The sequence below is a fragment of the Penaeus monodon genome, chromosome 22 (assembly GCF_015228065.2).
Source record: "Penaeus monodon isolate SGIC_2016 chromosome 22, NSTDA_Pmon_1, whole genome shotgun sequence".
NCBI lineage: Eukaryota > Metazoa > Arthropoda > Malacostraca > Decapoda > Penaeidae > Penaeus > Penaeus monodon.
In genome coordinates, this window is record NC_051407.1 from 37857073 (window position 1) to 37857342 (window position 270).

Below are 270 nucleotides of genomic sequence, written 5' to 3' on the forward strand. Positions count from 1 at the left end.
AAATGATAAGTCCGTGGGTGAGACCCTCGCGTATGTTATTCTGACCTTGTTAATAAACACATAACAATACAGTAGCAATGAACGTATATACGTGTACAGAGTTCATATTGTGTGTGCGTGTGTGTTGTACACGTACATATGCATACACATACACACGTACCGAAGACTCACTTGTTAGCCACCGAGCACAGGTAACACCCTCTCCATACGCTACAAACAGTAGCAGCCAAGCGGACAGCCGGAGGGAGATACGATGGGCTCTCGCTCTCC

At 46.7% G+C, this 270-nt stretch overlaps 1 protein-coding gene across 1 annotated transcript in view; it reads left to right on the forward strand.

Moving 5' to 3' along the window:
• The window catches only part of LOC119587429, a gene marked incomplete at its 3' end in the record, with an annotated part of 30623 nt that overhangs the window by 20831 nt on the left and 9522 nt on the right, over window positions 1-270 (forward strand).